General features: G+C 33.7%; 1 protein-coding gene across 1 annotated transcript in view; it reads right to left on the minus strand.

The window, feature by feature from the left end:
- LOC145269416 (neuronal acetylcholine receptor subunit alpha-5-like) overlaps nucleotides 1-27,135 on the minus strand; it is a 315,989-nt gene that overhangs the window by 69,788 nt on the left and 219,066 nt on the right. The window lies entirely within an intron of this gene.

Consider the following 27,135-nt stretch of genomic DNA (forward strand, 5'->3'; position numbering starts at 1 on the left):
AAATATGACTGAAGCTTCTTGGTTTCGTATGACATAAAATGTAAACAAACATTCAAATTAAAACTAGATTATCTCCGATCAAAAAAAAAAAGTTAAATTCAGTTAGATTTCAAATAAATTTCTACTCTGTCAAGGTATGAGAATGTGTGGCATCTCTCCATATCTGATAGCAGTACACCATCTTATGAGATAGATGGCCCTAATTTATAGATAGAGAGGGTGTATCTGGAGTCAGATATTTTCCAAAACGGTAGATTGGTCGTTTTGCTTTATGTCATCTCAACCCTTTTCGGATTATTTAATGCCGAACCCAATAATTTATGCAAAAGTTTTTATGCCTCCAGTTCTTTATATCTTCAAATATTTATTCATGGTATTGTGTTTGTTTGTTTTGTAGAGGACAATTGTTGTTCTTGTTTTTACTTTGTAGAATATATCCAATTTTGCAAATAGAAAAAGAATAAAAAAAAACAAGAACATTAACGTTTCGTGTATTTTAGGTCAGGAAACCGATATCTTCAGACAGCCTGGTCTGATAGCACTAGGCTGGAGCGGTAGAAAGAGAAAACCAATTTTCTAGCGAACTTTGCAAGAAATCAAATAAATGTCTTCTATTTTAAATTTTAAGTGAAATCAGCCCTGAGAACTTACCAAAAACAAGAACTTCTTGAAGGGAAGAACGATTCATTTCAGCATGAAAGCTGTGATTCGAACGTTGAAGATAAAAGAAAGTGATCCACATAAACTGTCTGATGAAAGATAATCATCGAGATCTTGATCACTAGTGCTCAACGAGGTGCTGCCATAGACATTGATGTCGTCTGCATAGATATGAACAAATGATTACAGAAAAATCATTAATGAAGTTAAGGAAGAGCGCTGGTCCCAGAATGGATCCTGGAGGATATTTTTCCTGGCCTTCATTTGTTTTTTGTATCACTTTTTCGTTCTTTTTTTTCCATCTTTATCAAAGTAAATACCAGGGCTGTATGATTGACCTTTTTATTTGGATATTTATGAAGGTTGGCAGTAATGCAGAAAAAACAGAAATAGTGAAAGAAAGTATGAACAAAAACAAATAACCGAAGACAGTGTTTGGATTACGAATCTTCACAAAATCTATGTATTTTTCAAAAGATCTTTCACGTATGAAGCCAGTAAATATGGAACATTCTGCTAAATATTAATAAAACAAGTGAAGCATGCATGGTCCCCCATGAGTGCAAAATGAACGAGGCATAAAAAAATGACTAAGTTCAGCATTTACCTCCTCCCCATTTAGCCCCAAATGTTCCCAGGGAACGTCAAATCCTGGTAAATTAATGAATAAACGGTGCAGTTTTAGGCCATCACATATGTAAATTTGAGTTCTGCACCATGCAAAAAAAAAAAAAAGAAATGATTAAGTCTATCATTTGCCCCCACTCAATTTAGCCCCCAAAATCCCCAAGGCTTTAACATATTTAAAATTGAGTTCAACACTATGCAAAACTGCTAAATAGACATACACAAATTTTTGGACAAATATGGTAAAATAGCCCCCTCTCCCCAAATGGAATGTTTTTTTATTAGCACTAAAACAGCCTTGGGCACACCCAGGAGTTATCGCGAAGTACAGACAAACCAAATTATATAGAAATCAGTTAGTTACAATTTTCAGAAAGTTTTATAAAAGCCCAATGCATCAATTCTTTTAATAAGCACAAAATTTTCAATATTAGCCATTTTAACTCGAAAGGAACCCCTCGGTGGGTAACCGGGCTTTTCTTTTACTCATATGATGTTTAATGTTTGTGTAAAATTTCAACAAATTCCAAGGCATCGATATTGAGAAAAGTACAGAGAGACGAAAGGAGGAACGGAGAAAGGTGAATTTACAGGTCCATTCTCCTTTTGTCGAGGGGCCAAAAAATAAAAATACCCCTGAAAGAATGCAAAAGTGAACCGTCAAGCGGAATGAAGAATTCTTCAATTCGCTTTTGTATCATCCTTCATCAGTTTTTATAAATACCCGTATGCTTGTTTACCCGCAATGCTTCAAGCAAAGAATCTCTGTTTTTATCTTCTTTTTTTATTTTTTATTTTTCCTTATTTGTCATAGCTTATAATGGCCTAGGGATATTTGTGTGATAATGGTTGGATGACGAGAATCATCCTACAAGGATTGGAAACACCCATGGGTATAAGATTTTTTGAGATAAATTGTTTATCCAAGAGGATGTTTTTTTAATGTGTTCAGTAAATTGCCTCGAATCTATTGAGGTCATGTGCACACTGATACTTTTAGGAGAAGGTATGAACCCACTATTTTTCGTTATGAATGGGTGTAACAACTTGTATTCAATCAATAGTGCAAAGTGAATCGGCATAATTGCAATTGTGGAGTGGCATGGCTGTTCTGTCGTTTCCATGATTGAATAAGGGGAAGGTGGTGTTTAGATTTGCATGAGAAAAATAGGTAAGTCCTGTTTTCCATCTTATTTTCTCCTTCTCCCCTATATCTCTCTTTATCTTTCCTCCCTTCTCTCTCTGAATGGATCTGGAAAGCATGTCAGGATTAATTCTATGGTATGAACAACTATTTTTATAAACCTATGCAAGAGAATTGATTCAAAGATTGCAAAGACATTGCCAGGAAATCTATAGCTAGCAAGTTTGTGAAGCACGCCTTTGTCCCAAACCTTATCGACGGCCTCTGATATGTCACGGATTATTGCTCAAGAAAAAAATACCCCATCAAGAGATTTTCTGTTCTAATACGATATCGTAGTTATCACTTCAGCAGTTGACATTGCCGGAAGAAATCCGTATAGCTTATCTCTAGTAGGTTGCTTTTGTTTAAATGTTTGAAAATTACTTGATTCATCACAGATTCAAGCATCCAACTCATGACACTGGGAAAACCAACAACGATTGTATATTTTGTTAGAACAGGAGCAAAATCTTAGAGCATTTTCTTAAGCACAATGAGTCGAATGTCATCTAGACTATTTGCCGTGCTGGTGTCATGGTTTCTGATGAGTCTAGCAATGTTTCGGATCTATGTATATCACTAAGAGTATATGAAGTCATCGGTGGCGGGCGGATGGCCATGATCACAAAGAGGGTAATTTGTAACAAAATTTTTTTAAAGAGGTTTAGCTTTATCATATGCTGTTGAGGTTGAGTTTATCCCAGGATCGTTAATGATGGTTGGAATAGCGGTCTTAGATCTGCACAGTATCCTGTTTTTAATTTTGCCAAACTCCCGCGAAGCATCTGTTGGGTAATTCTGGTTTTAAGTCTATCTTGCATTTTCAATAACTCATTTTCTGTGTGTGTGTGTGTGTGTGTGTGTGTGTGTGTGTGTGTGTGTGTGTGAAAGTGACCATATCTGTTTGTCCAAGTAACAATATCTACCAAACTCAACTGTCACTATTTCCTCAACGGATTGAAACTTCATATATAGGGGATTAGAACGTGTGAAACAAATTCGAATTGGTTTTTGGCCACTGAAAATAACGTAGAGAGTAAAATATTGTCACCCACAGACAATAATGTTTCGCTGTTTACAGCTTATCAGTGCGGCTAGACAAGCAAGCACTTCAAGCCGGGAATACAGGGTGATCCCCCCAAAACGGGCTCCAACTCTAATTAGGCCTCGATTCTTATGTTTTCTCCGAATGAAATGAAACTTTGGTCATAACTAGTGTATCATATTCAAAACATCACATCAAAACACTAGTGTCTTTGGCCTTTTTTTCTCCGTTCTATATCATATGTTCTAGATGGCCTCCATTTAGCTTTTGTTTTTTTTCGGTCACTCTGTATATATATATATATATATATATATATATATATATATATATATACATACATATATATATATCATGTATATATATAGCATGTATATATATATAGCATGTTGTGTATTAAGTTGCAGTATACTATCGGAAATACAAACGCAATATATAATAAGTTATGGAAATCTATGGCAATTGAGCTACACAGAATCTTCCGCGTTCAGCCCCGTATTTTCTTGCCTGTGGATTTCCTACTGAAATGAAACGGGGAAGGTTCTGTGTAGCCATATATTGTCACATACATTCTCATAACATATTCATTATCTCTATGTACATATTGAGCACTGCTGAAGTGACACTAAAAATTAATTCATAAAATACTATATTATACTTCCTTATAATATACACAAAATATGTATTATACTGTCTTATTACATTTGATGTAGATACAAGTAATAATTATATACATATGCATACATATATACATACATGCATAATACATATATATGTATATATATATATATAATTATTACTTGTATCTATTTTTATTTGTATATTTTTGTATATATATTTACATCATAAATTGCTGTTTCATTTAATGCCTTAACCAGCAAATTTAAACTCTTCTATGATAAAAGTTTGCTAATTTATATCTTTCTTTCATCTAATGAGAAGAATAACAAGAATAGCATTTTTTGAAATTCCGCGTAATAAGGATTTTTGAAAATTGTTTTTTGGAGTAAAGGGTGACCCCCCAAAAACGGGCCCCAACTCTAATTAGGCTCCGTTTCTTAGTGTTTTGTCCGAATGAAATGGAAATTTGGTCATAACGAGTTAATTATATTCAAAATATCACGAGTTAATCATATTCAAAATATCACATCAAAACACCAGGGTTTTGAGCCCTTTTTTTCGTTGAATGTAAAATGCTCAGAAAAACAATTGAATATTCTCTGTTTTTTTGGGGAGGGGGTCACCCTGTATTCTGTCGAACAATAAATTTAATTGTAAATTTGAATTTACAGTTTTAATTTCTTTTCTTTCCCTTTATAAATGTATATATATATATATATATATATATATATATATATATATATATATATATATATATATATATATATTGATTGTTGGAGAGCTATTGGCAACACATTAGCAAACGTGTTTCAATGACCCCCTAGCAGGGAAAATCACCTCATCAGGCCAAAAACCATCCACGAAACTTTCAATAAATTCAATAAATTTAAATAAATAAATTCGTGGATGGTTTTTGGCCTGATGAGGTGATTTTCCCTGCTAGGGATCATTGAAACACGTTTGCTAATGTGTAGCCAATAGCTCTCCAACAATCAATATATTGCTCTGTTTCATGCATTGAGCACTCTTTGGAATAACATATTGTGTTGTTGTTATGAGTTACTGAAAAACTCTACCAACAGTATAATATATATATATATATATATATATATATATATATATATATATATATATATATTGTTTTTACAAAATCAAGACATGAAAGAATGGATTTATAGCAACAAATAGTGTATTTCATCGTTCGTTACAATTGTTTCAAGACCATTCAGACAAATTCAAATCCTATATCGTTCGATAATTTATATATATATATATATATATGTGTGTGTGTGTGTGTGTGTGTGTGTGTGTGTGTGTGTGTGTGTGTGCGTGTGTGTGTGTGTGTGTGTGTGTGGTGAATATGTGCGTGAGTTAGTTGAGTTATACAGACTAATAGATGTAAAACGAATTTCAGACTGAATTCATAAACAGGATCTTGTCTTTGAAATCTATCTTTAAAGGCATTTTCTTTTTATCATGATAAAGTATTTCTTGTAAACATCAATAACTTCTCTTTTAGACAAATTCCTCTATGCATCGGAATATTCTGACTGACTGGTGAATTAATTTCGTAGAAAAAAGAAATGTGGATATTTTCTTGATACGGATGTTTATAACGTAAAATGCATAAAAACTGAAAATATTTATTCCATAAAAGAAAAGAAGGCTTTGTTTTTCTGCTATTATTAGCATGTAGATGTTTTATTTGTCTTCATATGTTTACTGAGTATTGATAACATATAATATTAAGATCACTAAACTATACTTATCTATTATATAAAGTGAATATTTTATTATTAAATTTACTAGCGAGGTCTGTGGAAATTCCACAGCGGACTCTTTCATATGTAATATATTGACGTTGGCATTCCGTTTAGCGTAAATGGAAACGTCCTGATATTATTGTAGCTATTTAGTTACAACTGCAAAAGTATTTATCTAAACTAGCGGGGGCGTGGTCCAGTCGTTAAATAGCGTCAATTTTCTATCGATTCTTATATATTATAAAGTTGTGGTTTACAAAATCAAAATATATCCATATGACTTGGGTGCATCAGCTTGAATCGAAACCGAAACCAAAACTTATAAAGAAGAATATATATATATATATATATATATATATATATATATATATAGGGCTCTGAAACACGCGTATCCTTAGATTACTGTTTTATAAATAATAAATAAATAAAAAAAATACGTCCAAATGAAAAATGAGTGACTTTCTAAGAAAAACACCGGATTTCCGAGGCGGAGATGTTAATTTCGTTAAAAAAAATCAACAACAAAAACTATATATATATATATATATATATATATATATATATATATATATATATATATATATATATAGTCATCTACGTACAGTACTGTTTCGTTGTATCACAACTCATCAGTGCGGCTAGACATACACCTTTTTCCAGCCGTGGATCGAATATATATATATATATATATATATATATATATATATATATATATATATATATATATATATATAACTTGGGTTCCTTCAACTACAATCGAAATTGAAACCAAAACTTATGAAGAATTATTAGTAAAATTATTTATAAAAAATAGATGACTTGAGTGCGATGAGCTATAATCGAAACCGAAACCAAAATATATGAAGAATTCTTGGTAAAATAATTTATTACAAGAAATGGAATGTCCTAACAATTAAACGGCAGTCACTCGGGGGAAAAATGTAAGCGTGACAAGCAAAATTACACACATGCTATCGTATTAATATAAAGATAAGTATTGAATCATTCAAACACCGTAGTGTTTGTGAATATATCGTTGAGTGGAAGTTTTTGTTATTTAGAACTGCTTTAAAGCTCCACCGCTCACTCATTTTGCGACCAAACTTCGAACAATTATCACAGTTTATAGACCACCTTATCAGCTATATTGGGAAAAAAATTTCAATTTTTGTTCAGTAAGACAAAATTTATGATTAATTTACTGATGTTCTAAATCGTAAAAAAACATAAGGAGGTGAGCGACATTTTTTATGACTGGTTTCCATAGTAACCACGTCGCTTTAGCGACTAGTGTTTCTACTAATTCACCTCTGTCGCAAAAAGAAAAGTTGTTGGGGACAGGACGGTCTGCCGTGTTTTAGACGATCCGGTCCCCATGTATATAATGGTGAAATGAATATATTTGGTGGTAGAGAAAATTGGAAAGGCGAAAGGTCGCACAATGAAGACGAAAATATACCGTTATATATCAACGAAACAAATGCAATTTATTTGCATAAATATACAGGAAAGAGTGATAGAAATGATAGGAAGAATAAGAGTTCATAAGAGTAACGTTACTTGCGAGAGGCTGGCGGTAGCCAGGAGCATTGGGGTGGACCATTGCCACCGGAGCGGTGGTTCGTCACATCTTGACTGGTCGAGCGTTCAGCGGAAAAGAGGGCGAATTAAGGGAAACAGGAAGTGACGTAGGTAGGTCGCTCTTTTGAGTTAAAGGGCGATAATTGAGTTAGGCTGAGAGTGTTCAACTCCCACAAAGTAACAAATGGAACAGACAGAATGAAAGAATGAAAGAGAGAAAATTGGGGAGATTTTACTGAAAGCAGATGCGTGTCGTACATTGTTATTACATATGTGTATACTATTATGTTCACGGGGACAAAAAATAATACTGAAATTAAACAAAGAACAATTGAATTTATTGGAAGCATGGAAAAATCATGGATCACAATAGAAAAATGTGAGCATGAAAAGTAATATAGTTAAGCTTAAACATGGAAAAGTAAAGTTGTTAATACTGGAAAAGAAAAGGACAAGATATTCTAGTAAAAATATAATGAATTTATAATTTAAAATATTGCAGCATTAAAGTTTTAAAAATTCAATTTATAACATTATATAATCAATTTTTAATGCTGCAGTATTTTAAGTTATAAATTTATTATATTTTTTACTAGAATATCTTTCCTTTTTTTTCCAGTTTTAACAGCTAGTCCTTTACTTTTCCATGTTTAAGCTTAACCATATTACTTTTCATGCTCGCATTTTTCTATTGTAATTATTTATATTCATCATAGTTTAAAAAATGTCCTTAAATCATTCTATTTCCCTGTTACTAAATGTATATGTGTATGTGTGTATATGTGTGTATGTGTGTGTATATCTACACTCTATGTCTCTTCGTCTATCTGTCTGTCTGTTCGTTCTGCTTTCTCTGCGAAATTCTGAATTGATATGACTGAAATTTTGCATTGATCTTTGTTATAATAAAGTGCAGTGAGCTAAGTATTATAGTATTAGTTCGATGCACAGTTAGATATTTATAGGGGTTAATAGGGACTAGTCACCATAATATCACATTTAGAATTGTGATATTCTATGGCAACGGGCTATAATTTCGCCTGTTTTTAAAGGGCTAAAAAGCCTAATACGTTTATATATATATATATATATATATATATATATATATATATATATATATATATATATATATATATTACTAGCAGTACCCGCTAACCGGTGTGGCCCAGTGGAAGCGTGCTTCCCCTTGAAAAAATAAAAGTACGGTTGTTGTTGTAGTTGTTGTTGTTGCTGCTGCTGCTGCTTCCCAACCTCAACCTCATCATGTTACGAACGGCTTTCAGAATAGGTACCCTCAACTCCTCAGGATAAGAACGGCTATCGGAACGCAGTAGGCAGGTGAGTGAAGGGGTGAAAAAAATTCCATTTAGCCGTTGAAGCTGTGGTAATGTTGACTGGTTAATTACCGGCTTCCATGAGTAAAATTAGTTCGTCTCTAAGTTTTATTAAGAAGCAGAAATTTATATAAGAACGAAAACATGAATCCTATCCTAAATGAAATGAAACGAAACTTTTTTTCATGTATTTATCATTTATTTATTTTTTAATTAATCACTGCAGTACATGGTTTCAAATATTTCAGTTACCACCGTAACAAAAAACAATAAACCAAAAAAAAAAAAGAAATAAAAAAGAACAAATGAAGGTTTATTGTTTCATTTCGATACAAAAAAACAAATAAAAATGGAGAAAAATACGAAGTGATATACATATTTATTGGAAAACTTCAAACAAAAAAAAGCAATCTGTTACAACCCGTAGGTTGCGACGCGGCCCCGTCATCCACTGCTTCACTACAACGTCATTAAAATAACTCCGTGTTTTTTTTATTTAAACAAAATAACACAGTAATGAAATGAGGTCAATCCTTGACGATGATTCTCTTTCTCTTTCTCTACTGTTACGATGATTTGTATCTCTCTCTCTCTCTTTCTGTCTCATTCTGTCTGTCTCTATCTCCCTCTGTCTCTCTCTCGTTTCCGTACATTGTTCGAATGTAAACAAAACAGATATAACTCTCGCTCTGACTCTGTCTATCTCTCTCTCACACTCTCTCTCTCCCTCGAAACACATTTTGAAAGAGAGAAGGAGAATGGAATAGAGAGAGAAAGAGAGAGAGAGAGAGAGAGAGAGAGAGAGAGGGGGATTGATAAGCAAATACTTCCGTGCTGTTCAGTCATCGCTTTATTTAATATAAAAGGCCGGCCTCCTGTATTGGTGGGCTTCATGTTGGATAACAGCTTGTACGTTCGTATAAGTTTACAGAATTCTAATCTAGAATAAGGGATCGGTCTGATCTCAGCCAATTAGAATAGCAGCAATGTTATAAGGGAGAATTTATTATTTTTAGAATCGACGGACGGGAATTTAACGTTTGGGCTAGTAGTTTATGAATCAGTTACGAAGGATGTAACCACAATATCCATACCATGTATATAATCCCTGTGGTGTTTATGAGGATCAGTAGGAGGACTTCAGTAAAAAGGGGAAAATCGGGACTACTTCCTCTGTAGGTTAATGCCATAGTGCTGGTGTAGCTCCTCGGACGGAATCTAGAATTTTATTCGCCAGAAGAGTCTTTATAAAGTTACATAAGATAGTGGCTAATAGGATAGACATAAGAAATTTATATGTGACATCTGTAGTTGTAAACCTACGTTATTTTGGCCAAAGGGGAAAAATCGCGACGTTTTTATTATATATATATATATATATATATATATATATATATAATTTATTGTATGTGAAGAGCATAATGCTCACTTTATTTTCCTCACTTTTCTTAAGTAATATTACTGCCAGTAATGATATTCAATTTGGGTCATGATAGTCTATTTAAGTGTTTTTATGTTTTCTTTCTTTACTACTTTTGTAAATGAATACAGAGAAAGAAAAAGACAGAATGAAGAGTAATAGATGACGTATGAAATATGAACAGGCAATTCAATAACAGTTAATAAGATATGAGTTACTCGATGCGTTATTTGCAAATTACGGTTAATTAGAATAATTAAAATGGACGTATTTCATCCATACATAACTCAAACCCAAGACTGACAAATATTTTGTATGTATTTATACAACAAATATTATTAGACTCAGAGTACTTGGATAAACATAATTCATTTTGATTAAAGGAAGTCTAAAGTTCTATGTTTATGCTAGACACCCTTAAACAGGAAATTATATATATATATATATATATATATATATATATATATATATATACATATATATATATATATATATATATATATATATATATATATATATATATATATATATATATATATATCATAATATAATAGCCATATTCCTGTCTATCTGTTTGGTTAATATGTACAAAATACACACGTCTTTCAAAAATTAATTTTCATACTGAAAACAGGGGTTTACACACTTTCATTTCTGCGTGATTTCTATATGCACTATTTATTCAAAGAACATCTACTTTAAAAAAGTAACGTCATTTGCATATTTTTGATAATTTTGTTATTAATTGTTTGTTGTAATAAAATTATTTAGATCGTTCTATTTAGAAATATTATTCCAAGTTTTTTGTTATTTAATTTATTTTTTCTTTAATTTATATTTAATTTAATTTATTTTCAGTTATTATTAGCCGACACCAAGCCTTTAAAAACGAATGTAAGTTTATTTATTTAAGAAGTAAGAGTTAATTCCCCCTTAATCATGAGAGTTATTTCCCGTTTTATCTTCAAAGAGGAAAATAGAAATATTTTATGTTTTCAGAAATCCAATGTGGTTCACTTTCAAGAAAATCATAAGAAGTTAAGATATTCGATGTATCTTAAATAGTATGTGATTAAACCTTCCGTCCACCAATGTTTGCAATCTGGCAATGTCAAGTACACGTACAGCTCGTGTATATATATATGTCTTAATTTGTCTGTCTGTTAGTCAGTTTGCTCATTCTACTTTGTTCTCGGAAACTACTGGGAAGATCTGGCTGAAATTTTGCATGGACTTTTATCATGAAAAGATAAGGCGAACTAAGTATTATGGTATCCGTTCTATCAACAGTTAGGGATTAATAGGTTTATAGGGATTAGTATTTTATGCAAAAATGGACACAAATTTAACCATATTTAATCATCAATCATTCAATCACCTTTTTTTTTTAGGTCAACGGGCTATAACCTGTGCCCATTTTTAACGCGCTAAAGAAATGTAACAGAGCCGTTGATAGCAGCAGCAGCTGCACAAAGATATGCAAATAACCAAGCCAGCTGCACGACAGAGATAAAAGAGCAATGATGTTCGAAGGAATGCTGTCTGAGACGTCACCGGTAATCGGAAAAGCACGTGATCGAGTACGTGGGTGACTTCAGAGCGGGATGGAAAGTCACATGCAGCTTCGGAAGGAGAAATGGACTGTTTAAATATTTAGAAAAACATATGTTGTTTGAAATATTGAATATATAGGCTTTTGTGAATAAAAGAAAAAGTGTGTCGAATTTTTCATATTCTCTTCTGTTTGCTTGCGACGGAGTCTACAACGTGTTGGGTCTGTTATAATGTGACAACACCGTTATAAAAGGTGTATAACGTTGCAAAATATAGTATATATATATATATATGTATATATATATATATATATATATATATATATATATATATATATATATATATACATATTATTTATGAACTGAAAATTATAGAAATTAAAGAAATATAAGAAGAGATATGTTACTAAGGAGTTTAGGGCTTGGAACAAAAGTGCTGAGGTGTTTATATCGATTTATTTGAGAAAGTTAAAGACTATAAATTGGTTTGAATTTATTTCAGTTAATGTAACTTTACTCCTTTCCCACGTCTACTCATTTGCCCCTACTAAGAAAATTGAACATAATAAAATTTACAAATGAAAGAAAACAAAATCGAATATTTTTGATGGGCAGAGCACAAAGGAACAAATTAGTTATCTCTTTCTATATAGGTTAAGTATTAGTATACGTTTACATATTTGTATGCACAAGATTCACTCCTAAACTAATTAACCGGTAATTATGAATTTTGGAAAACATCAGTTAGGTGTAAGGGTGTAACGTAGTCCGGGAACCAACACGTTGTATGCTCAGTCGCAAAGGAGACAAAGAATTGGAAATAACTTAAACTTGCTTTTTTTGTATAATGAAATTTATTTTCTCATTATTACGACCGTGATGTCACCTCCGTCTCAAACGTGATCTCGAACGTTATTACTGTCTCTAACATTATTACGTTGTGGGTTTTGGTGTTATTTTCTGAGTACCAAATATGTGAGTATGTTTCGTTGTTCTTATTTAGATGACAACTTATATATTTGTTGTTGTTCATTTTAGTAAGAGTCTTAGAGTGATAGAGACAGTCTTAGGAGTGTTCATGTTGTTGAGTGTTCATATGTCTTAGAATGTTCATTCTTTGTAGGAGATAGCATATTGGAAACATAAACACGGTATATATAAAGAGAGAGACTGTTCTGTATATATATAATAGACAGTGTACATGTTATTACAAGAGCACCAAGCCTGTAATTCAACTAGAAGAGATTTTTGAATATCTTCATAGATAGACTGAGGGATAGTTTGACATTTACGTTTGACAGTTCTACATATAATATAAACACGTTACCTTTCTCGCTGTAATGATGAACACAGAAAGACGACAGTTATAAAAAATATGATGATCATTTATTCTTCGACCGGTCGGAAATGATTCTGTATTTCAGGGATTCAAAATTGCTATATAGTTATATCTAAACCTCTCGCTCTCAGATGGTGCCTTGACTCTAACCGAGAATCGGTCTGAACCCCTCTGCTTCTCTGATCTGACTGATCTCATTCCCCCTAACTAACTTCGAACTCTTTCCTATATTGAGAAATCACATGTATGTCTGGTCAACGTGACCATAACTCACATGTTATCAACATGCGCGATTTGCACGTTTTTGAAACCATTTCTGACGACCAGGGAATTTCCCATTCTCTTTTTTTTTTTTTTACAATTTACAGTTTTTTTTACAATTTAACCTACTTATCTAATTCTGTAACCCATATTTTATTATGCATTATTTCTAAGAATGGGAATAGTTTCCAGCCAAATTTGTATTTATTAAATATTTTAACAGAATCAACAATTTACTGGACATTCCATTTATAATAACATTCTGTGTTTATTTTAACTTATGATTGGAATTCTCAATTCCAAGTCTAGCTTCGCAAGTTCGAATCCTTGACTATCCTATTTCATATTTACATTTAACTAATTCCCTATTTTTTTTTTACTTATATGAAAAGGGAACAGCCCTTATCATGTAAGAACATGATCTCCTTTTCAAAGTTTTTATTTTTCCCTACTGGTGACGCCATTTCGCTAGCATTTGCATACGTGCGTCTGCGCCATGTTGCAAGAGATCAAAATCTAGGTTTTATTTAGTTTTATACAAAGAGAATAAAAAAATAGTAGAAAGTCCTTTGTGAAAATTGAGATACAACCAATTGTTGTGAAATCTTAACACTAGGTATTATGCATCAATTAATGAATACTTCTTTCTTTTTGTAGTAATTTAAAGAGTTTTATTTTTTTTTGGGGGGGGGAAGAGACATACTTTGGGCACAATAATCATTTGCGGTGTGACATTACTTGAACACATGGCTCATTTTTAAGGAAATCGAAATTGGTAACAGCCAATTGAAGCTACGAGTGTGAAATGCGGACTCATGCCGAACCCTTACTTTCTAACTGAATTACCAGGTTCTGCTACCCGACACGAACGTCTGTTATTGTACCTACTAATATAAATATATTCTATATTATTATATTTGTGTATTGTTTTGCACTCGACAGTGCAACAATTTGAAAATCTAAATATGCCAGAGTTTCATTGAATTTGATCCATAGTCATTAGACACGAATAAAGTAGCATTCCCTGAATTTTAATTTCTTCTTAATACTCCTTAAATGTTAAGCAATTTCTAGAATCATAAATCATGTAATGGATCTTGATTATACATAACGTTTAGCATAATTGTATCTTAATTTTGATTTATGTAATGTATTGTAAAAGTGGTGCACAACGGTTTTGTTTGGGGGAGATTAGTTTTACCTGCCCTGGAGTGGGTATTCTTCTAGTTGCATATAAGCGATGCAGGTTTGTTCAAATGAATCAAAGCCTCTTGTAGGGTGTGTGTGTGTGTGTGTGTGTGTGTGTGTGTGTTGAACAAGAAAAATATTGATTTTCCTTTTTGTTTCCAATCAAATCTAGGCAGAAACAGTGTCGAGAAATATAGGTTGAAGCAAACGGGTAGGCATCTTAAGCAGAAACACCCAGATTTTTCGAGAACCGCATTGCATCGGCAACGTGATGCAATTACGCACTAATGCAATTCGAAAAGTATGATTACTCTGCACCTATGTGGAAAAACACTAATGAGAACAACATAATGTTGTCCAACTCCCAACCATGGATGTTCCCTCGAAAACCTGACTCCTAATACACTTACGCTTAAGTAGGAATATTCTTTGTTTGGGATAAAAAATAAAAAAGTAAAAAAAAAATAAAAAAAGAATAAAACGTGTCATACAGAATGAAAAGAAGTATAGTGCTTCGGCATTACATCGTTCTAAACAGGTTCGTATGCTGTCAGGCTTTTTTGACTTCCGGTTTCTGTTCCACAGATGGGACGACGGTGACAAGAAAAATATGGTCCCTTCTGGTTAATCATTAGTAAGGCTCATGAAACTGTTATAATGTCTACTGGGTAGAACTTGAATGCCTACTTTAGAGAACTTGAATGTCTACTAAACACTATCATCGAGTGCTTAAGGTCTCTCTGTACAGGGGTTTGTCAGGACAACCTGCTTCTGGATATGGCCTTAAACTATATCCAATGGTGAGGCCCCAGTTTACGGGCTTTGAGGAGTGTGGAGCCACCCTTTAATTGCCATTGCTCCGAGGTCCACTCTAAGCCGGAGTGGTAGTACCTGTTAGGGTCCCAAGTATGGGTTAAATAGAAAGCGACTTGAAAAAACCCCCCAACTATATTCTATTAGAAAAGTTTTCTTCAAAATCACTGGATTCGACATTAAATAACTTGAAAAGGGTTGATATGCCGTAAAACAACCAACCAATTCACTCCAATTAGGACAACCTGGCATGAGGATACTTTTTCCTACATGTAAACCCTGACTAAATATTCAAAATCACATAGTATTCGCGAACCAAATAAGATCTACTCAGCATGGCTAACCGATACTGTCCTTTACGATGAATTGTGCACCTTTTCCAAGCCATGCTGCCTCAAGTAACAGCATGAATTTGGATACTCAACCAGACTACATATTCAAAATTACATAGTATTTACAACCCAAATAAGATCCCTTCGGTATGGCTAACTTACAGTGCTTATACGATGAATGGTGCACCTGCACCAACACTAATCTGGATACTCCACCAGACAAGATAAATTCTTGTCGTGGAATCCAGTAAGACCAAGAGAACATAAGAAAGATATACTATAACATATTTAAATGGTCAATTGGGGAGAGGAAAATTAATATTTTTAACTTCTTTACTAACTCAACATTTGAGATTTATTGGTCTTCGGACCAAGATCAAAGTGTAGTGTCTGTTCTGAGACTACACTTCAATTTTTGTTCTCGGTTAGTAAAGGAGAAATCCTTCACGAATGAGACAATTTTCATTTTTGTTCCTTTGATTCCACATGAAAAAGCGATCCTGGTGTCTAACTCTGCCCTCGTGGAGAGGCAAAGTAAACAGGAACTCAAAATTTGAGATGTAATGTAGATTTGATGGGATATCTGTGGATCTCATATAGAGCTTAAGTGTAAGGGCCTCCTATGATTGTTGAGAACTTAAAAAAATTTAAAAACTCTATCTAGAGATAGCGAATTATACAATATATTTTATAAAATCATGAGTCACCATATAAAGTCTAAAAGCCACTCAAGAATGAGGGTGAATGAGACGAATTGATTGCCATGCTTAATGATGATGAATATAAATAAATGATTGAAAATAATAGACGAAATGAATAAAATTTAATGGTTTAGGAAGAGAGTTTATAATTATTTATTGAAGAGGACTATGTTGCAGCACTCGGGTATGAAACATTATGGCAACGTGAGTTCTTTGAAATAAACACTTTTCATGGAAATTCCGTTCGATGTTAGACACACGAATAAGAATAAAAAGACATTTGCAATTGTGGTAGGAATACGAGTTCTTGCTGTGAAATTGTTAGAAGGAGGAACCAGAGAAATGGAAGCTGTCAAGAACCTTCCATACCGATAAAGTAAAGAAAGACCAGCAATATCCGTTTTATGAGAAAAGGGAACTATGGAATAGAATACATTACCCACCAATCTACATTGCAATTAACATGTGTTGTTCGGAATTGTCTAATTCCCTACTTCCTTTTTTTCAGCTCGTTTGATGCGTTAGTGTAGTGGATTTCATTAAATCGTCGTTCAGATATCTCGTTATAATACGGCTTCTTATTCAAGTCGCTTCTTCCCCAAAACTGTAGGCTTGTGAAACCTCTCTTTTTGCTGACTGTTTTTCCTCCTATCGATAGCCTTCGTGGGGTGTGACGGTGTTAACGGCACAGGCTGAAGAACTGGATGTTCTAAGTTAGAATCAAGTTTGTTCCCCCCCCCAAATCACTTTCACTTAAGATGTTGGCAACCTTCTCATGGTCTCTCCCGTAAGAACCTGATGTCTTTCTAGAACGAATTCTAACTAATATCGAAGAAACCAATGTCAACAATAGAATCTTCAGATTCATACGATATAATGATGATAGCGTTGGTCTTCTGTCTTTGAGATAACTATATTTTGTTTTTGTGATCTTCTTACATCAAGTGGCTTCGTGTTCTGTCTGGTGTAACTTCCATATAAAAAATTGGTCATCGTGAATTAGATTCGTATTTGTGATGCCCCTGAATGCATTTTTGAAAGGCAAACTAATGTAGTGATTGCAAGAGACTAATTCTAGGCTCTAAATCTGGTATTTAATACATCTGCAACATAACTCCTTATTGCTACAGGAGTGTTTTCTATTAGAAAAGATGTAACTGAAGAAGGTCGAATGGTACATTGGTGGAAATATTGTGATGGTGGGATTGCTGAACTCAAATTTAAATATATTAAGGCCTTAGGGACTTTTGTGGCTAAATAGGGGGGGGCGCAAATGATGGACTTAGTTATTTCTTTTTTTTACATGGATCAAAACTCAAATTTACATATGTTAAGGCCTAAAACTGCACCGTTTATTCATTTATACCAGGATTTGACGTCGCCTGAATGCATTTTTTTTTTACAAAGGAGTCACCACTTACCAAGGACCGGAGGCCACTCAGAGATAAGAGTTAATGAGTATAGAGTAGTCAATGGGAAAATGTCGCAGTAATCGTTAGTAATGGGAATTGGGTGAATTGGAATACTTAAGGGGAACTGCTCATCAAGAACTTGTTCACGTTGGACTTGAAGACGGCCATATTGTAGTCAGATGGAAAGCAGGAAAATAGTACAGAGTTCCAAAGGCGTGCAGTTCTAAGAAAGTAGTTTGTTCACGGAATCTACGTTTAGGTTTAGGCACAGATAAAAAGTGGTGGAAATTGTTATTAGTGGTTTCAGCTAGATGAGTGAAAGTCAGGCCAGCGGGACCATAGATTGAAGCTCAGATGAGTACTTCCCGTGAAAATAACGATAAAGCAGACAGGCTCGCACTGTCTCTTCTGTGGGGGGAGCGGTTGCAGGGAAGAGAAAAAGAGCATCCCACTCTAGGCTACGAAGTATATTTTGAACTCTGTCAAAACAGAATAAGCTGCTTCTAGCAGCTCCTGTCCAGATGTGGAAACAGTACTCCGTGTTTGGACGTACATGGTTCTTATGCAGGTAGAGAACTGCATCAGCAATCCGAGATCCACTGGAACGGTAGAACGATTCCTTCATTCTAGGAAGATCACGAAACATTATACTTAATAAAAGTGATGAACAGGGTTTTACCTTTCCTACTTTCTATTTCATTTTGTTCTTGTTTAAGCAATACTCTTTCTCTCCATTGTTTGATTCCCATGCATCTTAACCATTTCGATTCTTTTCCAATAATTAATCCATTTCGTTAACTCTCCAACGTTGTTAACGTCCATCAAATCGTTATTTCTTTCTTCGTTTTTTTTGTAAATCTTTTTCTTAATCCGCTTTTGGATTTTCACGACACTAATCAGAGCAATTTTCTTATCATGCTTAATCCGATAAAACGTGTTGATCCTATGTTCGTGAAATCATTTGCAATTTGTCTTTAGTTCTGTGATAGAACTCTACGATAAAAAAAAACGCATTGGTGAATGTATGAGTCTTTATATTCCTTGCAATTAATTAGTCACGTCAGAATAGCAAATTTCTTAGTATTCGTTTTGTTCCCCCATATATATATATATATATATATATATATATATATATATATATATATATATATATATATATATATATATTGTGTGTGTGTCTGCGTATTGATATTTATATTAAAAACTCTTTTTTCTATTTAATGAAAAAGAAAATACAACTTATACATAAAGATCTTGGAATTGTATTCATCTGCAAAAAATCTACTTATTTTGCATATTCTTTTAAACATTCATTTTTATTAATTCCCTATTAGTTTTTTCGGTTTTCTTATGGGAAGATCATCTTTAGTAAACTATTACGTGTAATTATATTCACACAGATATTCTACATGATTTATACCTGCGTAATATTTGCATAAAAAGGTTATAATAAACACAAATCTCTTTCTATGTATATTTATGTATGGGCATATATATTTGTTTGAAAAATTTTGCCTAGCAAACTCCTTTGTCAGGTTTGTTGTTATGGGCAGATATATTTGTTTGAAAAATTTTGCATAGAAAACTCCTCTGTCAGGTTTTTAGTTACGGGCATATATATTTGTTTGAAAAATTTTGCCTAGCAAACTCCTCTGTCAGGTTTTTGTCTACAGACATGAAACTTAATATATAGGGTATTCGAACCCATGCGAAACTTTTATTTGGATTTTAATTGGGGAAAATCGGTACAAAAGTGTGAGAATTAAAAAGATAAAATTGACGGCGTGAGACTCTAAGAAAATGACTCTCTCATTGACGTACGTCAAAAGCAGAGATGCGTTATTGAATTCCTCCATGCAGAAAAAAAAACTTTGAACCAATCAGCATTCTTGATGTCTGCTGAACGTTTAGGAAGCCGATACAAATGATGTCAAAACGGTTAGGAGATAGGTTTGTCGATTTCAAACTGGCGACAGATATGTGAGTGACAAAGCGAGCTCAGGACTTTTTATGACCGAAACGTCGTTCTTCGTTGGAAAACTGCCTTGAGAATGGTGTTGACTACAAATTCTGAAGCATAAAAAGTAACCTGTTTTAATGGTTCTACTCCCGTCTTCATAGTCTTCAACGTTTTAGTTTTTGAGTAAAAAAATAGCAGGCTTTACTTTTGGAACGACCCTCGTATATATATATATATATATATATATATATATATATATATATATATATATATATATATATATATATATATATATATTAGATCCGTTCGAACTTGTTAAAAATACAATAGTTTTGTAAAAAAAAAAAAGTATTTGTTAAACCCTTTTTTCTTGCCCAAAGACGAAGAACACGGGTGGGAAAAACATTTTAATAACATAAATAGGTTATTAAAATAATTATTTTGGCGCAAACAAAATATCTATCAAGTATCCGGACCGCTATTGCTCTTGTTTATTCGGGGAGATGGTGTTTGATCAACACTGCTGGGCAGTCATGAGATAAAAAAAAAACACTGGTTTATTTTTAAATTCTCCAAATAGTTAATAATTACAATAATATTAGGAATAGCGTAAATTCTTAGAGGCAAACTAATGTAGTGATTGCAAGAGACTAATTCTAGGCTCTAAATCTGGTATTTAATACATCTGCAACATAACTCCTTATTACTATAGGAGTGTTTTTTATTAGAAAAGATGTAACTGAAGAAGGTCGAATGGTACATTGGTGGAAATATTGTGATGGTGGGATTGCTGAACTCAAATTTAAATATGTTAAGGCCTTAGGGACTTTTGTGGCTAAATAGGGGGGGCGCAAATGATGGACTTAGTTATTTCTTTTTTTACATGGATCAAAACTCAAATTTACATATGTTAAGGCCTAAAACTGCACCGTTTATTCATTTACACCAGGATTTGACGTCCCCTGATGATTTGGGGGCTAAATGGGGGGGAGGGCAACGTTGAACTCATTGAAGTCATTTTTTTATGCCTCGTTCACTGTGCACTCATGGGAGAACCATGCATGCCTCACTTGTTTGCTTTATAATTTATTTTCGGGAATCTGAGCATACTTGTAATTTTAAGTTCTTTTATTGAATTGCTTTATTTTATTATCCATTTTGAGTTATTTAATGCAGACTCTTATGTATTTTGATGAAAGGTTTTTATGCTTAAATTCCGTAATATTTTCACACATTTAACAGACCCTATCGTGCAGATCAATTTATTTATATATGTATGGGTGAAAAATTGATTAATTACATTTTCCCAATAGAGCGGTTTGATGTATTTGTCTTATAGATGTAAGATTCTTGGGTATAAATTAGTATTGGGACGATTAATCATAATCAAAATCGAGAATTGGGAAAATTGGACCTTTTTGAGGTATCGGAATCGGAAAAATGTGAGCCGATTACTCGATAGCAAAAAAAAAAAAAAACAAAAAAAAAAGAAAAAATTCTTTCAATTGCCTTTTGTTTGTTTGTTTTTGTTCAAAAGTTAATTTTCCATTTCTGGCAGTAAAGATAAAATGAAAGCTATATATTAATATTAAACTATCAGTAAAACTAGCATCTAAAGATTCTTTCGTGATATGTATTTTTACGTTTGCGAAACTATATGCATATATTACATGGGCTTTTACGGTAATCTGAAAAATAAAACTAGCTAAATATTTAGATATTTTAAAAGTTGTAATTACCAGAATCGGGAATTTAAAACAAACTCAGTTATCAAATCGAAATCGGGAAAAACATTGGAATATTTCCATCACTAGTATAAACTCATCATCTTCAAACAGAATATTATGATTCCGTTCTAATGTCGTGGTGAAACAATTCATGTCAGAATAGGGTTCATTCGTGAAAAAGACTTACGATGTGGTACTATGAAGAATGTTGTAGAATTGAGAACAACAAAAAAATGACGGAGGAACAATGATTTTTTTAAATTTAATCTCTGTCGAAATATAATGTCAACTGTCGTCAATGCAAAGGAGAAATCTAGCAACATCCACATTTTCTTAAAAGTAGTGCTATATTGCGATTGATACCTTCGTGTTGTTAAAATCCAAACCTGATTAGTCTCACTCTCTAGCAATCAATATTTATACTTGTTTATTTCTCCCCCAAAACAGACGAAATGAGTTGGTTTAAAATAACGTTGTGGTTGTTATTATTAGACGAAATATTCGTATATGTTTTGTTGTTCTTATTTAGTGTTCTTGTTTAGATGACAACTATATATTTGTTGCTGTTCATGTTGTGTGATGTGAGAGATAGCATATTGGTGACATTAACAGGTACATGTAAAGAGAGAGAGACAGTTGTACATTTTTATAAACACAAAGTTCATATTAATACAATATGCGACGGTGGAGTGGAAGAGGTGGTGGTGGGAGAGGTGTGGTTGTGAACGTGATAGGCAGTTTCTCGTCGTCTGTGTCTTTTTTCTCTCTCCGCGTTTCTCCGCCTGTTTTTTGTTTACCATATCTCTTTTATGGATTTTCGATCTCGTAACCCATTAACCAATTTACGTCACCGACCCATATTCTGACCCTCTCAATGTTTGCCTTTGGTCTTACCTGCGGCCGAATTACGTCATCTCATTCCCGGGTTTCATTTTTGTCGGTCAGGGTTTAAGTTCGTTCGAACTTTGCTCCATTCAAGGGCCTGACCCATAAAACGACTTGCGTCATAGGACCAGGTCATCCAATTCCCAGGTTCCATTTTTGATGGCCCGGATTTCGAGTTCATTCGCACCTTGCCTCTCCCTAACATTACTCAAAAGGATGAAATCAATTCATGTTATAGAAAATCCACATAAAATAGTCGTCTCCCTTATATTTCTGTATACACAATAATACCCACTGATAACTGCGCGCCGTTCCGCAATGAGTCTCACGGTGGCCTTTATTCTATATGTTGTAAGATGATACATAAAAGTTTTATCTATCTTAACATCAAGGCATGAACTGTAGCTCTAATTCTAATACGAGGCATTTATTTATAGACCTCATAATCGTAAGTGATCGACAAGCGTGCTCACATTGCGCTAAATTGGCAGGACTAGTTTTTTGTAATAAAATAACAGTATATGCACAAGGAAGATATAGGCGTGAGAGAAAAAAAGCGAAGGAACTGATTTGCCTTGCCAGTAGCGCTACGCCGGAAGTTAGGAAGTGCATTTACTGACTGTAACCGTAAAATCTAACAACGTCACCATTTTCTTGAAAGCAGTGCCATATTGCGATTGATTCCTTCGTGTTGTTAAGATCAAGGCCTGATTAGCCCCACTCTCTAGAGATTAATATTTTTAATGGTTTATTTCACCCCCAAAACAGACCTCATTATGTGGGAATACCGTTTAAAATATGTATCTCTGTCGAAATATAATATCAGCTGTAGTCAGTGCAAATGAGGAATCTAACACCGTCCACATTCTCTAAAAAGCGTGTCATTTTGCGACGGATTCGTGTTGTTAGGGTCATAACTTGATTAGCCCCACTTTCTAGCGATCAATAGTCGCACTGTTCTATTTTAATGGGATCAATGAATGTGGTGCTTTTTTGTTCATTTATTTATTTATTCATTTTTTTTTTTTTGCTGCGTTCTATATTTATTGCTTAATTGAGAAGGCATATTGATTTTGGTTCGCTTGCAAATATCATAATTGTGCTCTAAATAATATCGGTAAAAAATATTGATCTTTATTGATTGGGCGGATATAAATGATTTTGAATTGAAATATCCCAATGACTGGGTCTACTTGACATGCCTCTTTCAAAGGCAATACATTATCGCACCGAAAAAAAAAAACAATCAAAAGATAGCATCACGTGTTTAATAAAATAAACATGTTCAAGTGAATAATTAATAGACGATTATCTAATTAATTTCTTGTGCGTGATCATCAAAGTAGAATCTTGACCTTATTTTGCATATCATAATTTATTGCTGTTTGAAAATTAACGATAATGCTTTATTATCTATATTATATTTCTCTTAGTCAGTCTGTCTAGTTGTCCGCCTGTCTGCTTCATTTTTTTATCAGAAACTACTGAGCCGATTTGACTGAAATTTTGTATGGTGCTTTTTTATAATCAGATGCAGCGAACTAAGTATTATGGTCTCTGTTCGATACTCAGTTGAGGATCAATAGCTATGAATAGGGAGTATTTGATGCAAAAATGAGCACAAATTTAATCATATTCAAACATCAAGTTGGTATAAAGCTTTTATTCTAAGTCAACTTATACCTTTTGCCTGTTTTAACAGATTGAAATAAGAAGAAAAAAAAAAGAAAAGGGAAGAAAGAAACGTTCGGACGGTGTAGAGGTCATAAAACAAAAAGATTACTAAAAATAGTCTTATGTTTTCTCAAAGAAAACAGTTGAGTTATTTTGGGCCATAAACACTAAGTAAAATCTGATAATGAAGAGAAGGGAAATAAAAATTGCCTGTCTTCTTCTTCTTCTTCTTCTTCTTCTTCTTCTTCTTATTATTATTATTATTATTATTATTGCTGTTGTTGTTATTATTATTATTGTAGTTGTTGTTGTTATCATTATTATTATTATTGCTATTATTATTCTTATTATTATTATTATTATTATTATTATTATTATTATTATTGTTTTTGTTATTATTATTATTATTATTATTATTATTGTTATTATTTTTATTTTTTACAAGGTGGTCACCACTTATTAAGGCCCGGAGCCACTCAGGAATAAGGATTATTGTAAGTACAGTATTTTAGTGTGGATATGTAATAAAGTATCTACTTAAGGGGGCGGTTCATCAGGAATTTGTTTACGTTGGACTTGAAGACATCCAAGTTGTAGTCCGGAGGGAAGCGGGCAGACGGAACAGAGTTCCACAGGCGTGCAATTCTAAGAAAGAAGCTTTGTTTATGGAATCTACGTTTTGATTTAGGCATAGATAAAGAGTGGGGAAGGTTTTTGACGGTGGTTTCAGCTAGACTGGGGTTTATTATGAAAAATTGGCGAGGGGGGACCAGAGATTGGAGTTAAGACGAGCACCTGCTATGGAAATAACGATAAAACAAAGATAGGGTTGCAACGTCTTTCTGTGGAGAAGAGGTTGCAAGGAAGAGAAAAGGGCATCCCCCACTTAGCCACGAAGTCTATTTTGTACTCTGTCAAGGCAGGATAGTCTGTTTTTAGCAGCTCCTGCCCAGATATGGCAACAGTAATCCATCCTTGGACGTACTTGGCTTTTATATAGATAGAGAATTGCATCAGTAGTGAGATATCTTCTGGAGCGTTAGAAGGATCCCACCATCTTTCCAGCGATCTTGGCGACAGATTGATGTACGTGTTCCATTTCAGATCAGGAGTGAAGGTCAAGCCCAGAAGCTTGTCAAAACATGAGGCTTCTCCTAGACGAAAGCAATCCATTTCAATTGATGCCAGATGGGGATCAGAGCGTTGATGATGTAAGGATAGGAGTTTGGTTTTAGATGCATTAAAGGTAACCAGCCACGTCTTCACCCACTGAACCACTCGTTCGAGATCAGAGGGGAGAGAATCAGAGAGAGCTTTGTCATTTATGGCCTTTGATGTGTTGCCGTAGATGGTCGTGTCATCAGCATAGATGTCAACGAATGATTTAAGTATGTGTTTAGGGAGATCATTGATCTAGATCAGGAAGAGAGTTGGGCCCAGGATGGACCCTTGAGGGACTCCAGCATTAATACTGCAGGCCTCTGATTTTTGTCCATCAACCACTACTCTTATGAGCCTATCAGAAAGAAATGATTTAATGATAGAGAGAATATTTCCAGTTATACCGTAGCTGGAGATCTTGTGAAGTAGGCCTTTATGCCATACCTTGTCGAAGCCCTTTGATATGTCAAGAGCAATTGCCTGGAAAGGAAGCCTTCATCAAGAGATTCACTAATCCTATGAGATATAACCGTTAGCACATCTGCGGTAGATCTTGCAGAACGGAAATCATATTGCGTGTCACTAAGAAGGTTATTTCTGCTGAGGTGGTTTACTATTTCTCTATTTAATATGGATTCCAGCAACTTACTCATGACACACAGTACTGGTCTGTACTGAGAGGGAGATGACTTATCACCTGAGTTCTTAAATTTTATTATTATTATTGTTATTATCATTATTATTATTGTTATTATTATTATTATTATTATTATTATTATTATTATTGTTATTATTATTATTATTATTGTTATTATTATCATTATTGTTATTGTTATTATTATTGTTATTATTGTTATTAGTATTGTTATTATTATTGTTATTGTTATTGTTATTGTTATTATTATTATTATTATTATTATTATTATAACCAGAACATTAACATACCGATATCTGGAACAAAGGTAATCAATAATATGTCATTATTCAAACACCAATTATAAGCAAAACCAAGCAACTTAACAGATTAACTCGCGTCGTTAACGCCGCTGACTAAGTTTTCTGAAAGATATCTAGTGGTAAGAATTGCTTGCCGAAAACTGAAAATGGACCACATATCTCGTTACGAGTAAGACAGGGATGTTAATTAAAATAGCTGCCCATAAACTCTTTTTCCGTGGTTGAAAATTTGATAAGGAATTAAACAAGGACGGATTGTGAATAATGTCAACCAAACGGATTTGTGATTTCGTGGGACTGACGCGATGAGAAGAACGAGCCTCCTGTCATGGTAGATCTTAAATCTTAACGGAGAAAAAGAATGGTGGGATGTAAATCCGCTGACCATTCAAGTGTTTGAGAAAGATGAATTAAATTCAATTCGTAGAGGTGGAGTCATCCCCCAGCCAATTTTCCATATAAATCAGTGCATAAGTAAGCTTAAAAAATTCGACTCAGCTCCTCACCGGAATTCATACCCCTGGGAATTGCCTCTCGGCTTGAGATTGAAATCACTAAACGTTATTTTCATGGAAAGTGCTCATCTGAACTTCAATCTATGGTCCCCCTTCGCCAGACTTTCACAAAAAACACTTGTCTAGCCAGAACCACAATCAACAATTTCCCACACTCTTTATCTGTGTCTAAACCTAAACGTAGATTCTATAAACAAAGCGTCTTTCTTAGAATTGCACGCCTGTGGAATTCTCTTCCGTTTTCCTGCTTTCCAGCTGACTTCAATCTGATTGTCTTCAAGTCCCACGTAAACAAGTTCTTGATGAACCGTCCCCCTATGTAATCCAATTTACAAAATTCCCACTACTTATGTTTACTACGCTATAATCACAATGACTAATGTATACCCATTAACCCTTATCCTCGAGAGGCCTCAGGCCTTG

This window comes from Euprymna scolopes, chromosome 4 (assembly GCF_053919585.1).
Source record: "Euprymna scolopes isolate OS-2025 chromosome 4, ASM5391958v1, whole genome shotgun sequence".
In the NCBI taxonomy this organism is placed as follows: Eukaryota; Metazoa; Mollusca; class Cephalopoda; order Sepiida; family Sepiolidae; genus Euprymna; species Euprymna scolopes.